Source organism: Salminus brasiliensis, chromosome 1 (assembly GCF_030463535.1).
Source record: "Salminus brasiliensis chromosome 1, fSalBra1.hap2, whole genome shotgun sequence".
In the NCBI taxonomy this organism is placed as follows: domain Eukaryota; kingdom Metazoa; phylum Chordata; class Actinopteri; order Characiformes; family Bryconidae; genus Salminus; species Salminus brasiliensis.
Genome location: NC_132878.1, coordinates 73,249,870 through 73,263,875, shown reverse-complemented (window position 1 = coordinate 73,263,875; position 14,006 = coordinate 73,249,870). Strand labels below are relative to the sequence as shown.

The 14,006-nt window shown below is 37.2% G+C and overlaps 1 protein-coding gene across 1 annotated transcript in view; it reads left to right on the top strand.

The window, feature by feature from the left end:
* cntnap2a (contactin associated protein 2a) overlaps positions 1-14,006 on the top strand; it is a 514,884-nt gene that overhangs the window by 394,251 nt on the left and 106,627 nt on the right. The window lies entirely within an intron of this gene.

Below are 14,006 nucleotides of genomic sequence, written 5' to 3'. Positions count from 1 at the left end.
TGTAGATAAATGCAGTACACACCCACCGGCTCATTAACACAGAAGACATACAGTGCCTATAAAAAGTCTTCACCTCCTTGGCTGTTTTCCTCTTCTATTGCTTTTATTAATGGAATCATGGTCAGTATAATTTGACTTAAAAAATCACTTTACTGTCAGGGTAAAGTAATGTGAAATAGAAAAGTAATGTAAAAAGTGAAATAAAAACAGAATATAAAACGAGTGATTGCATAAATATTCACCCCCCTGTGTAGTGACTGACCTAATTTAACAGAGGTCCAGGCAATTGGTGCTAGTATTGGTGCAAGTGAATTGAAGATCATCTGAGTGCAGTGAGGGTGTCGTAGGTGGTATTTCTCAATGCTGAATTTGACTGAACTCCAGGGGTCCAGATGTTTATTGCATCAATGTGGACACGAATACTGATTAACCAGTGACTGTACCTTTCAGACATCTCTATCGAATTAGGTCAGTTACTTTAAAGGGGATAAATATTTATAAAATCACTTCGTTTACATTATACAGCTTTTGAAAAATTAAGAGACCACAATGTTTTTCTTAGATTTGCATCTCTACATTTATGGCAGCCATTTTCATGCATTTCACCAAACAAAGCAGAGTTTCCTGAATTTGCAGACTATGAATGGCATAAAGTCACCCAACAGCAATGTGAAAGACTAGTGGAGAGCCGGCCAAGACGTAAAAGCTGTGATTAGCAGTCTAGGTTATTTCACCATAGTGATTTTTAAATGCTCTCAAAGTTTAAATACAAGTACTGTGTTGTTTAAATTAACACAAATGTTAATTTCCCTAAACACATAAATAGTAAAACCAGAGAAACTGATCATGTAGGGTGGTCTCCTAGTTATTTTTCTTTATTTAATTGACATTACTTTGTAGAAAGCTGTTTTTACTTTAACAACTTTTTTTGGCACATTTGTTTATTCATTATTTGGATGGTCCATTATAGATGCCTGTTAGATGTTCCTGTGACATTCAACTAACATTCAACTGAATATGTATTAAATGCAACTGATCTCTATGCTGAATGTAAATGTAACCCTACATCTAACCCTAACCTTAACCTCAACCTAAACCTTAAATCTAACCCTAATCCTAATGGGAAAGGGTAAGCGTAAGGTTAGGGTTAGTTGCAGTGTTACATTCAAGAGACAGTCATTTACATTCAACTTAGAGTTCAGTTGAAACCGTATTGTTTTGTTTAAAAAATTACATTGACCATGATTTTATATATCAAAGTAATAAAGGGGCAAAATGTCCAAGGGGAGGAATACTTATAGGCACTAAATGTACAGTAAAGTTATATTAATCATAATTGCTTTAGTGTGCAAAGTGTGTACATGTTAAGAGTATAGTTTAACTGAATCATTCTGTAATAGTTTGTTAATAATAGTTGGCAAATATATAACTTGGCACTACTTCATTAATACATGCTCCCATTTGAATAATTTACTTAGTTGCAGGTATTATATTTAAATATTAAACTTTGCATAACAAAATATCTAGGACCTATTTAAGTGGAAACCATTTTTTCTGTTATGATATGAGTTTTATATATCTTGGCTTAGTGTCTCCTGCTTAATATTTACAGAGTTTAAACTGAACTTATGAAGCATCTTGGTTTTATTATTTTTTGTTGTTTATAGCCAATATCCCCCTTCTGTGACATAAAAATGTAAATTATTGTTTTCTTGCTGCAAAACAAAACTATAACAGTTCACAACAATGGACTTTGTATTAAAGTTTAGAATCTGTACTTTCCACACACACTTTCTCTTGCCTTACAAATCAGAAATAATTAATTATAAATACAAATATTAAAACAGGCATTTTAAAGAATCAAGGCGCCTGGAGTGTTAACAGCATGTTTTGTAGCAGTGCAGGTGTAATGGTGGTGCTAGAAAACAAGTTAGGTGTTTTTTTTCCTATGTGTATTGTTGTGATTAGAGCTCTGCTGATAGATTCATTTAATGTCATTTTAACTAGCATCTTCTCTGTGATTGTGATTGTCTGTATTGGTCTTTTCTTTAACTGCAGACCCAGAGTAGTGTGTGAGCTGCATTTTCACATTGATCATAGTACAAATGGATCAATGAGTGGAATTAGAGCTTTCTGTGAACTACAGTGTTTCTGTCACTGAATAAAGGAAGCTCCGTGCTGCCTTTTTTGTTGGATGCTCTGTGATTTCTGAGTGAGTGCAAGCACATTGATTGATCTGTTTTATCAGATCGCTCAAGATGGTGGTTTGTGACACATAGTATAAAAATATGTAAAATTTTAGAGGGTTTTTTTATTTAATTAGTGTAATTAACTACATTTATGGACAGGAATATAAGTCACACATCTGCCATGTTTTATTATTACTATGCTTAAACAAAAATACTAATAAGGGATTTCGTATTCGAACAGCACTCTGAATGTGTTTGTGCTAAAGTGATAGCAAACATGGTGTCATGCTCCACTTCCACATACTGATCCATTGTACTTAAAGCAGTTAAAAAGCTGACACTCAGCTCAATATATGACTGAAGGGCATCTTATGAAAGGGTTAAATTTCTGTCTTATTTTTGGCCGCACAGTCTGTGCATCCTAACAATAGCCACAGGACTGGAAAAGAGTTTGCAGGCGCGGAGCCTAGTCATCCCTCTGCTATCATCACCCGGCGAAATGATGCGCTTTCATGCCTCATTATTCTTGTTAATTGCAGCAGGCTTATTACTAAGATCAGCTGCATTTGATTACAATCACCTGTTTGACAAGGACGTCAGGCTGCGTTTTTCACTAAAGCTTTTTCTTCTTTCTTTTTTTTTTCCTTTTACACACCTGTTGCTTGGCTTGACAGAATTTAATGACAGTAATAGACTTTGACCATCAGAGGCCCTGCTGGAGAAGTTTGGCAATCAGTATTCATCAATTTCAGCCACACTCACTCATAAAAGAAACCAAGATGGTTCATTGACTTGCAAACTGAAAATACGCTACATGGACAAAAGTATTGGGACACCTTCCCATTCATTGTTTCTTCTAAAATCAAAGGGGATTTAAAAAGAGTTTATCTTGTTTTTAAAGGCTTTCTACTAGTTTTTGAAGCATTGCAGTGAGGAGCGTTAATCAGGATCAGATGAGGATGTTGGATGATCACTACCCTACCTCATCCCAAGCTCTCCAAGTCTTCCCAAAAGTACTGGATGGAGCACCATCATTCCAAAGAACACCGCTCAATGCTGGGGGGCTTTATACCCCTCTAGCCCATGCCCTAGAGAGTCCTATTATATTGACAGTACTTCTCTACAGAGGCTAGACAAGCTGCCTTTGTGTGTGTGTGTGTGTGTGTGTGTGTGCGCGTGTGTGTGTGTGTGTGTGAGAAGTGTATTCATTAGAAGGGGTGTCCACAAACAAATTGGACGTTTGTATCGACACTCATTGCTGATACCTGTTATGTTGAGTTAACTAACTCTGTGTGTTTATTCAGCTCTCATCAGTTGAATGGAACTGTATGTCATAGCTCCATCCTTACCAATAAAGATGGCAAACAAAGTTCTTTGAAATAAAGCCACCAACAAACCAATATTCAGGGGATGATTCTTAAGAGACCCAGTGCAGTAGATATGAGATATGAGAAGAACCCCCACATAATAGGACTGCAGTTCTGTTAACCACCTTTATTGACTCTGCTGCCCAACTGGGAGAAAGACTAGGTCAAGACTCCAAATAGAAGCAAAGCCCTCTTTGAGATTAATCATATGGTGGACAGCTAACTTGCAACAGTTCTTACTTTCCTTTAGTTGTTCTGCTTTAATAAAGTTCTACAATTAGTCGATTAATTGTAACATATGAATTACATTTTTTTTTCAACGTTGTTCACATCTTAACAGGTTCAATCTGTTGAGTATGCAATAGTTGATTTGACTGTGGTGAGACCAACGGGCAAGACAAACACAACTTGTGCATCTTGTAGACCATATGTCTAAGTCAAGAACCCTTTATTTTCTTTGTTTTCAGTCTTGTACCTTAAGTTCATAATGCAAATATATATTTTTATTAGTAGTATTATTAGTATTAATATTATTGTTGTTGTTGTTGTTGTTGCTCTTTTTTCCTAATTTCTTTCCTGCACTCCAAATTGTTTATTCCCTATTGCACACTTGCACGCTTCGTGCCTCAGGGGTTTGGGTGAATAATACCAGCACCAGCTATGTGCATGAAACCGCTATTGTGTATTCATCCGCTTATTTATTTATGAAGCTACGGTGGAAAGGAGCAGTCCAGCTGCAGATTAATGCATTAAACCAGCCTCACTATGGTAATGAAAGGAATCTGCCAGAGGAAGCTGTTTCTGGACAGTCCGAGTGGTCACCTGGGAAGTGCTTGAGGCACTTTGCTGTGCAAGGCAAGACATATCAGACATAGAGAACAGTCACCGCTTCCAGTCCTGCGGGGTGTTATGGCCCTTAAGAATGTGATTTGGAGAACCTGTGTTAAAACATTCCTTGGAAGGTGTATGTATTTAGTATTTTTATTCACATACAAGTTTGTATTCAGACAAGCCACACACACACAGGTTATAATCAGAACAATTATCTGAGTTAGAAATCACACATTTCAAACACATTTCCTGTATTAAAAAGCATAATACCATTTTTTTCCAACCTCTTTTTATCCCGTAAAAATGATGGGTGGGGCTAAACCGCAGTAGGCTGAATAGGATGTGTAAATGTGTTTGTTTTTGTGACATCAATGAAACAATGTCTGCATATGACATTTAGAGGAATTCAGTTGCACATGGCAACATATCATGTTGTCATGAACTTGACAGATGTGGTCAGAAAGAAGATGTGGCATGTGTGAACCCAATGCCTGCGGGATCAGTATTGTGCTGCTTTCTTTATTTTTCTCACTTTCCAATACTGACATATCATTAGTTATCATAAATGTAGCCAGTAAAATTCAAATTGCTGTGGCGAACCAGAATACAAATGCACAAAGCAGTGAGTTATCTGCAATAAAAAATGGAGGAAGCGCCTGTGGCAGCCTGTGGCTGCTTCATAATGTAAATGATTGATGACTTCAGTGGATTTCAGTTCCAGGCTAATGTATGGAGATCATACCTCACATTAACACACTGTAAAAAAACATCTGGTGCGTTAACAGTAGTGAGTCACCTGGAGGAAATAGTTAACGAGAAGGGCTCAGTACCTAAACTAAGTAATTTTCTTGCACCACAAAAAATTTAAAAATCACATTTCATTCAATGCTAAACTAAGCAGTAAGCACCTCATCAGCATCAGTGAGCCAATTAGCACAGTTGTTCCGAGTCTAAGTTACATTTCGGAACAATATGTTGGTGCAATATTACATTCCTAACTGCGCTCCGGTGAATACTCCTCATTCTGTCACCGTTAGTAAATACACACTTCTTGCACTTGTCAATTCAATGAGCAGCAGTGTCAACTCACATGCAACATTTCATTTTGCATTTTTTAACAACTTAATCAGCTTAAATCACTGGAAAATGCGCATATTTCTTTCAGTGTAGAAAAACAGTTCTTCAGTATAGAAAAACAGTGGGGCATGACAACATGGCATTCATTTGGACATGACATCGACCACAGTATAATGATCATTTCTGGAGTAATGGTTTGTTCTGTTTAAGCCACACCCATACAGATACAGTTTATTTATAATGTTGAACATTTACATATTGCCTACACATACAAATAGCAGTTAGTCTCATAACACCCTCACAACAGTATATATACAGTTTATATATATATATATATATATATATATATATATATATATATATACATTTATATATTTTTGCGCAGAAAGAGTACTTTTCTATTTTGTTAAATGGAATCTATTTTGTTGTTGTCTGTTTTTATTGTAGCTATACAGAATAACATACATAATTTTTAAAATATGTAATTCATTTTAATGCAATACATCACTTTTTAGTCAATATTTAATTCATTTTTTCATAATTCAATTTAATTCAGTAATTTTAGAAGTTTGAAAATAAAATTTTAGAAAGATTGAAAAATATGTAGTTTAGCAGGTATTCAGGTATTGTTGTTAAAGTTATCACTGCTGTTATCTAAACATGCTGGTTGACTTATCATGCCATTCAAAACAGCAAAAGGGATTTCTTGGGTCTATTTTTATATTCAGAATTATTTAACCAATGTTATGATTGAAGTGTGATTTTTGTTTTTTTCTGGAACATTTAAGAAAGGACAATCATTATTAGAGTTAATTAACGCTACACGTTTTAGAGTTTTACTTTGGCTCTCAGGTACGTCCTTATAAAGGTGAAAATGGAGAGTTATTAGCCTGTGGAAATGAGAAAGGTAAGGAAATTTATTGCAGTGTCACACAATGAGACGGTGGCTGCGGCTGCAGTAGAATAATTATGGTGGAGTGTTTTCCAGGTAAGTAACATAATTAATTTCCATTAATGACCGAGAGACGGAATAAAGATAACAAACAAATGATGATTTAATGATGGCACACATATGGCGCACAGTGTTTTTCTGAGGATGGCTCTCGGTTTCGATGGGCTGGCTGTTTGGTAAATTAATTGAGATAGATAACCCTGCCAGTAATAAAGGAATATAATATTCACCCGCCTTGCTTTATTAACTTAGCTCTGGATTGGAATTATAAATGAATGTGCAGGATAGGGTGTGATGGCTGCTCTTTGAGATGTAAAATATGTTACGTACATCTCATTACGATATGTTAGACATTTTACATCTGAATGGTTGCTGGGACTGATTGATAAGACTTTCTGCTCAGAATAAAATGATATCTTTCATGAGTAACTGCTCCACAACCGGTTCCTATCCAAAGTCTTTATGGCTAACTGCTGATTATGGCCTCCATCTTCAGTGCAAAAATGTTGGATTCATTTCTTCTAAACCTTGTGTAAGGGTCAGTTTGATGTGCTATTGTTTGGTCAGATAGATAGATAGATGGAGAGGTAGAGAGATGGAGATAGTTAGATAGAACCTTTATTGATCTTGAAGAACATTTTACAAAAGCAAAATGATGTACATCCAGTTGGATGAATAAAAAAATAAATTGGCTTAGTGAATAACATGACATGAACATTATTATCCAAGAACAATACTTCTACTCAGCTCATGCACCTGTGTACTTAACCATAATTATTGCACTCAGTCCATTGATACCATACGTTCCCACTCAGAAGAGTTAAAGAGCCTAATAGCTTGAGGAACAAAAGCTCTCCTCAGCCTATCCATTGAGCAGCTCTGTAACAGTAACCTGCCACTGAACTTATTCTTCCTGTCCATGATGATTCTGTGTAGTGGATGGCCCACATCATCCATGACAGAGAGCAATTTGCTCAGTGTCAAGCTCCACCTTGACCACTGACCCTGCTCTCCTGAACAATTGGTCATGCTTCAGTTTGTTAATAACGGCTTCACAGATTGAGATGCAGTTCATATGACTTCATGAGGTTTGAGTTAACACTTAACAGTGTTGACTCAACATTTGGTTTTGATGTATTTTAGAACCTTTATATTACTCCTTAGTTAAGCCATAGTCCCAAATGCAGTCAGTCAAAACATGTTTGGTGTCTTTGGTTTTGCACTGGAGCTGTGAGGCTGATGTAGTTAGGATAGGTTTATTATAAAAGCTTATTAGATGTTACAGTGTTGAGTTGTTCAGTAATTTCTAATACTATCCACACAGCAGTACTGTGGGTTTAATATTCTCTTATGTAAACTTCTATATTTGATGTAAACTTGTTATCAATGTCTGATTCTCATGTTGCTTAATTCTTAGTTCTTAGTTACTCATCATTTTAAAATAATAATCAGGAGATAGAGAGCTTCTGTTTAGCACAAAAGCACACATTTAATGCCATGTTTAGTCCCAAAGTTGAGATTTCAATGTTAATTCAGTGCCTGAATGTCCACTGTGTTCCTGGAAGGCAAAAGTGTACAAATGTGCATTCATTTAGCATGTGGTGCTGAACTCTAATTCCAATTCAATATGTATAAATATACTTATTTCTGGATTAGAATTCATGAAATGTTTTACATCAGTACAACATAGTTCTGTTACATATGTACACATGCTTTAGAGCAGTCTCTTGAAAATGACACTTTCAGTGATTATACTTCACTATGCAAGTGTTTTGGTCAGGTCATCTTAAAAAGATTTTGTGATCAACCAAACAAAAAAGTTGATTTGGACTCTTTTACCAGCCAGAAAGCACAAGTGTAAGTGTTTCAGAGATTAGTTTACAGCACATGGTTTGAGACGAGTGTGTTGTTTAGGATGCTGATATTTGGGGGGTTGAAAATCATTTGACATGTACTCTGAATGTAAAAAACTGTAGTGCAAATGCTTTACAGGATGCTCTACATGTAAAGTAGGGTACAAATGTAATTTACCCTTAAAATCAACAACACTTCATTTTGTCAGGGGTGTGCAACATTTTGACTACAATTATAAAATCAATAAAGAAAATAGAGGAAAACAATAATTACACAAGAGAACAATTTAGAAAAAGCAAAATACATCAATGTAAGAATAGATCAATAAAAAAAATTTAATGAGACAACAATGTAATTAAAAGCTGAAGTACAAAGATGTCATATGTCACATTGTCATGAGAATGAAAATGGGGCACATTATGTATTTTATATAACATTTCCCTTTAATGTCCTTTTTTGTCTGTGATAGAGTGAATAATAAGGTGTTCTTTATAAGATATTTGCACAATAACATGCAGATACCTCAATCTCTTAATTACAGCAGGGAGACTCCGAGTGCTCCTGAGAGATCATCGCCTTTTGAGGCATTTCATTTCCTCCATTCAGCACTCTGCCAAGCAAAGCATGAAATGAACCAAGAGCACACAAACACACTCAATTCTCCTCCATTCTGCTTAACAGGAAATGATGTGGCATGTAACATAAACTCAGGGGGGGGAGCTAAACTAAAAAAGGCTGTATTAGATGTTGCTCCGCTGCACTCACAATTAGATCTCCCAATCAATTTTCATTAAGGATGCAAGAGGCAACGTGCTGGGTGATTGGCAGTGGTAATGGAGTCTATGGACTTCCTCCCAGCCTCTGATTGGCTCATGCATAGAGAATATTGAGGAAGCAATTCAGACTATGATGGGTGTCACATGCTTTAATTCCCCAGAAGCACGACCTCAGATGTACCGGATCAATTAAAATCAGACCGAGCGTTTAGTACAACATCCATTCACAGCAGATAAAATGTCACACTGTAAATACCGCTCTGAGCTTTAGCTGTGTGGAACCAGGCTTGTCATAAGATAATGTCATGCTGTATTATCTTGAACTTACTGTGTATATTGTATCATAAGCTTCAGTGACACACTGTATATTGTAATGAGCAGTATTTCTGGATATCACTTTACTTGGATGGTCCAAATGCAACCGAACTCTAATCTGAAAGTAAATGCTTAACCCTAACCTTACCCTTGAATTGACCCTAAATCCTAACCCTAACCCTAAGCTTAACCATACCCTTGAATCAACCCTATATCATAACCCTAAGTTTAACCTTACTCTTGAATCAACCCTAAATGCTTACCTCAACCTTAACCCCAATCTTAAATCTAACCCTGACCCTAAACTTAACCTTACCCTTGAATCAACCCTAAATCCTTACCCTAACCCTAAGCTTAACCTTACCCTTGAATCATCCCTAAATCCTAACCCTAGCCCTAAGCTTAACCTTACCTTTGAATCAACCCTAAATCCTAACCCTAGCCCTAAGCTTAACCTTACCTTTGAATCAACCCTAAATTCTAATCCTAAGATTAACTTTACCCTTGAATCAACCCTAAATTCTAACCCTAAAATTAACTTTACCTCAACCTTAACCCCAATCTAAAACCTAACTCTAAAAGGGTATTGGTAAGGTTAATGTTAGGGTTAGGTGCAGGGTTACATTCAATAGACAATCATTTACATTTAGTTGAATGTTAGTTGAGCATCTATGAGGCATCTATAATGGACCATCCAAATAAAATGTTACCAATTTCTGTTCTTACTATTCTTCTACAATTTTAAGGATTTTGTTGTCACTCTAAAAGCAAAGCAAGCAACAATGTCTTCAAGTGTTCAGAAAAACATTTGCTCAAGACAAAAACAGTAAACTGTGACATTAGACTATTTTTTATTTTGGAAATGGGAAAGAGGCACATCATTTCAATCCCTTCTTTCAGCAGCTTACTCTTTGAGTGTTTCAGCATACATCTGATGTTCTGGAGTTTGGAGACACAACACCACATTTAACAAGGAAGATCTAATTCTTTTCACATTTTCACATTTGTTAAACATGTGTAGTTGCTGGGACACCCACGATCCATCATCTTAGTTGTTGTTGCCAACACCAGACACAGCACTGATGGATCAAGGGAGTTTATGTCGTATGTGAAAGATTTTAGGGGTGTTTGATGTACAAGAGTTAGTTATATTTGAATGTGTGTGTGAATATGAATGTGTGGAGTTTCTACATTCTGACAGTATTAATTCTAGAGTGATTTTCATTCAGTATGAATCTGCAGTGTCGGGTGTTTACAGTCAAACAGCAAAATTGAGCCTAGTATCCAGTATATATCTGAATTGTGTGTAGTTTGAATATAGTAATGTACAGTAATTATTGTTGATTAAATTGCCTTCTGTTATTGGCTGAAGTTCAGTAAACGTAATGCTGACACGAACATCCAGGATATGGCTTTTCAATAAAGGCTTTCTATATATGTATTTATGAAGTTAGGAAAATTAGATATTTAGGTTTTTCATCCTGAACCGATGGCGCATAATAGTGTTTTAGACTGTCCTCTGTGATTTTGGTGAGTAGAAGTGCCAGGAGGAATTCGCAGGCACTGCAGCTGGTAAGCTCCCAATAAAGACAGACATTAACTGCGATAATAAAGGATGACAGCTTTATAATTTATGACCTAAAATAAAACATAACTCTAAGGAAGTTAATGCCAGAGGTTCCTCTAGTCTGTCATATACCCTCTTAAATCAGGGGAAAATAGGGTGGACTCAGTGTGTGTGAGTGTGTCAAGGAAAAACACCAGACTGTTATCTCAAACACTATTGAAGTACATATCAGCAAAATCACAGCAACCATTTATCTCCTAATGGGGTGAATAGCTGTGAGAAAAGGTGCTAAATTCTGCCTGTAAACATTAACCTCGGGTTTGATTAGGCACTGCACTCATTCAGGAAATTTCACAAAGCAAGATTTCAAGCTGCGTTGGGGGGGGGGGGGGGGGGGTTCAGGGTACAAATACCCTGGGGGCTGACTGGGGTGAAGCCACCAAGGCAATGTCTTCTGTACCAGTATTTAGGGACAACAGTCACCAGTCAGTTGTGTTGACTTACAAGACACATCCGTCTAGTGAACACACGCCCGGAGCAGTGGAGCCCGGGGAGCAATGGGGAAAAGGGTGAGAAAGGGTGCAGGGCCTTCCTCAATGGGCCCAACAGTGGCAGCTTGACGAACCCAGGTATCAAACCCACAACCCTGTCACAAGTAACCCAGTGCTTTAACTATTGAGCCGCCAATGTTTTTCATTTTCTAAAAAATAACATTCACCTGGACACAATTCATTCAATGCAGTTCTGCATTCGAGACAAATGAGCTTTCCACCCTGAATACGCACCTTTATTTTACACCACAGAGTAGAACAGCAAATATCAGCCTCATCAGACTGAATCAGGTTATATTTACATCACTATCTACAGTACAGTTTCTGATCAATCATTGGATAAAAATGCCCATAATGACGTGCATGTTAATAGCAAACCAGACCAGCAGGTAGTGTCTGGGAATAGCTTTTTATTAAACCGTAGTAACATGAAAAGATACAGAGGCTATTTTGTAAACTAATTGTGACATTAAATGCAGTCATTCGTATCACAAGCAAAGTTTCCATGCTCCAGCTCTCAGCCGTTTCCCACTGATGCCGTGCTTCCATTTTAGTTGGACCATTACCTTTCTCCCAGTTCTGGACCTAGTCGAAGGTCAAGAAGCATTATTAATGAAAGTGAATGCGCAAGCAAGGGAAAAATGTAAAGTTGTTCTGCTGTAGCACCCCACAATGGCATGAGTAAGTGCATTTTAATGACCTCTCGTCCAGCAGCCATTTGTATGAGTGCCATCTGGTAAAGTTTCAGCACGGCCCATCTGCTTAAACGATGGAGCCGCCCGGCTTGATAAACAGTGCTTTGCTGAAAATGTGGGGTTTGTACATGATTTATAGGAACTGGGCACTTAGCATTATCCCTCATGATGGACTAGAGTTCACATCTAGCCTCTGAATGGAGCATATATGAGATTAGTTGAAGGTTTTAAATATAGCTTTTTATTTAATTATTTTTTTCATTTAGATGTTTAGCAGCATTCTGTATGAGTTTTACCTTAAAGTAACAGCTTCTAAATCAATTTGTTTGTACACTGGCTTGTAATACGGAGAATAGCATCTTTGTCATTGCCACTCCAGACTGGAACGCTGCTTGCAAGAACTGCATAACGCTGCACCCGCATCATATTTGTGTAAAAGGCGATTCTGCATCTCTGAGCTTGTCAAGAAATGCAAGTGTAAAATGAAAGGAAAGTTATTATTCATATTTACTGCAAGGGGGTAAAAGTGAATTACACTCCCCATGTATAGGAGGAGCCCAGTAGCAAATAAGACCAATTCATAATACTTCTGCAATAGAGCATTTTAGACTGAACATATACAGCTCAGCTTAGCTCTGTGCATGTCAGCATTATGTGCTCTGAATTGCGATTATTGAAATTCTGTCATTGACCCAAACATGTGTGCATGGACAATCATTATGCAGTCAGTTTTTAAGGAAAAATAAATACATCAATAAATCTGTAAATATAGATAATCTGTTTAAAGAATAAAGAAATCTGTTTACATCATTTTACCCCAGTTAAGTGGAGTTAAAGGCAAGCTAAGCTAGCTCACTGGTAGTCGGTCAGGCACAACTAAAGAGATTGTGGCCTGTAAGGGGCGTGGCTGTGGTGTGTGGGGCATAGTTATGTTATCTGAGCTTTTGCTGTGCTTAGGGTACTCAAACCTGTGTGTGTATTTTGACTGGATACATGGTTTCCACGTAGCAACAGTTTTTTGCAATTTTTCCCCCATAGGAACGAATGGGGTGCAACATGTAATGATGATACAAATACAGGTCTAATACAGCCACTTAGCAACACCATCGCAACCACCTAGATAACAGCATAGCACCCACTAAGCAACATTGTGGATGAAATACAGCGTCCACTTAGCAGCATTATTGCTACCAATCTGGATACCAAAGCAACCATCTGGGATCGTGACCACTTAGGAACACCATCACAGCAACTTCATAGCAACCACCTGGGATAGCATAACAACCACTTAGTAACATTATAGCAACCACCTGTAAAGCCATAGCATGCACATAGTAACAATCAAGCAACCACTTAGCAACACCAGAGCAATTGCATAAGATACCATAGTGACCACCTAGCAAAACACCAGCAGCAACCACCTAACAACCAGCTGGTAACAGCATAGCAGCCACTAAGAAAAACATAGCAACCACTTAACAGCACAATAGCCACCACCTGGGATACCATAGCAACTATTAAGAAACATCATAGCAACCAGCAAGCAAAAGCCTACCTACTGAGTCCATTTTAGCTGTGCAAGCATTCAGCTTTTCTTACAGACTATGTCATAAAAGCATGTCATTTAAGCTTATGTGTTTTAATTGACGTTTACAATTCTGAGAGCTTCTGATAAACAAAGAGCTTTCGTCATTCACAAAGCAAACGTTTGTTTTGTCTGTGTTCATTATTTAGCAGTTTGTTTAATTGCAGTGACATTTTCAGTGATAAGGTGTAGAAGATAAGGGACATCTGCAGAGTGTGTGAAAGTCTGACCCTCTGAACAATCTGCT